The sequence below is a fragment of the Octopus bimaculoides genome, chromosome 2 (genome assembly GCF_001194135.2).
Source record: "Octopus bimaculoides isolate UCB-OBI-ISO-001 chromosome 2, ASM119413v2, whole genome shotgun sequence".
NCBI lineage: Eukaryota > Metazoa > Mollusca > Cephalopoda > Octopoda > Octopodidae > Octopus > Octopus bimaculoides.
Genome location: NC_068982.1, coordinates 16,545,075 through 16,546,951, shown reverse-complemented (window position 1 = coordinate 16,546,951; position 1,877 = coordinate 16,545,075). Strand labels below are relative to the sequence as shown.

General features: G+C 43.2%; 1 protein-coding gene across 2 annotated transcripts in view; it reads left to right on the top strand.

Moving 5' to 3' along the window:
* LOC106883197 (trafficking regulator of GLUT4 1) overlaps positions 1-1,877 on the top strand; it is a 15,406-nt gene that overhangs the window by 11,612 nt on the left and 1,917 nt on the right. The gene's annotated exons all lie outside the window — the stretch shown is intronic.

Below are 1,877 nucleotides of genomic sequence, written 5' to 3'. Positions count from 1 at the left end.
ATATATATATATATATATACATATACATATATATTAATCGAAGTCTACAGTATTATATCCATTACGGCCGATCTTACCGATCAGTTTCGCACTGGGGTTTAACGGAGTGATAGGTAACACTGTACACTTCGATAAATATACCACTCTGCTGACAAATATCCAAAATTCGTCTCAAATTACGAAGGTAGAAGATGTTTAGACGCGGCCCGTTTCTGGAGTAGTGGCTCCATGTCGCACTGCCATAAAGTAACGTACTAAGAACGCACGCTTAATAGATAATAATCTTGATGATTGTAACCAGTTTTCTGTTTTCCCATACTCACTTTATGAGCCTAACAAATGTGGGCTGCAAACATTGCACCAAGAAAACGAACAGGCAAGCAAAGAAACAACGCATAAAAACAGCATAGAGACTCGGGTGTTGGGATATAAGTATCATGACAACTGGTTTGCCAGAGGACATTCAAATGATCGACGACACACGTCAGACAGCAATGATCAACAACCAACTGCTACGACTCCAACGGAACAGTGCAGCACTCCAGGAAACGAGGCTCCTAGATTCAGATTTGTAAAAGAGAGTATACTTTTTGTGACAAGAGAAAGACAGAGATGAAGTTAGAGAGCATGGTGTCGGTTTGCCGCGAGGAACTCTCTGCTGAAGTTGATAGAACTCAGCAGCGGCGTTTTACAGCGGATACTCTCGCTCCGATTGAAAACTTCTGATGAGCCTGTCAACGCTATCAGTACTTATACACCAAACCTCTATTCAACACAAGACACCAAGGATAAGATCAGCTCTGAAGAAAAATGCAGGCGATCCCAAATGGAGAAAAGCTGGTGCTACTTGGTGACTGCAACGCCAAAGTGGGAGCTGATCACTACTCCCGCATGACACGACAGAACAGCAACATTGTCACCATATATAAGGCGACAAAATCGACTGCAAAAATACCAAGGCAAACACGTTGTTAAGCATCGTCGGGAACGTCTTTGCGCGCGACTACTTAAACAATTAGGGAAAATCACTGACAGAATATACTCAGAATCTCAGTGCGATTTGAGATCAGAATGCTCTACCATCGACTGCTACAGAAGTGCTGAGAGGAAAGGCAACTTTTCTTCATCGCCTTCATCGAATTCACAAAAGGTTTTGATCTAGTCAGTAGAGATGGCCTGTTCAAAATCTAGTCTTAGCTGTACTCCAGGACTCCTCAAGTTTGTCCAATCATTTCACTCGGATATGAAATACGTCGTTCAATTTCATGGCTCTTCTTCGGAGGCATTCAACATTCGTAGCTGCGTGAAGCAGGGATGCGTGCGTGCGTGCCCCCACACTGTTTGGCTTCTTTGCAGTCATGCTGAAACATGCATTTGGGACATCAACTGATGATGTTTACCTTCACGCCAGATCAGACGGTAAACTTTTTAGTCTGTCGAGGCTGGAAGTATAATCCAGCGTGCGCCAGGTACTCATCAGAGAGATGCTGCTCACAGACGACGCAGCACTGACAGCGCATTCTGGGGAGAAAATTCAGTACCTCATGGACTAACTCTCAAAAGCCTGTCAGGAATTGAGCCTAACTATCAGTTTGAAGGAAATCAAAGTACTGGGCAAAGATGTCGAGCACCCCCTCCCCACCATCACCATCAAAACATCAAGCCGGAAATAGTACATGAATTCACCTACCTCGACTTCTACCATCGCTGATAACCTCTCGCTAGACCCCAGGTCAACAGACGAACAAGTCAAACATCGTCCGTACACACACATACACACACACTCACACATACATACATGCATACATCCGTACATACATATAAATACACACACATATATACATATATGCATACATACATATATATATATATATATA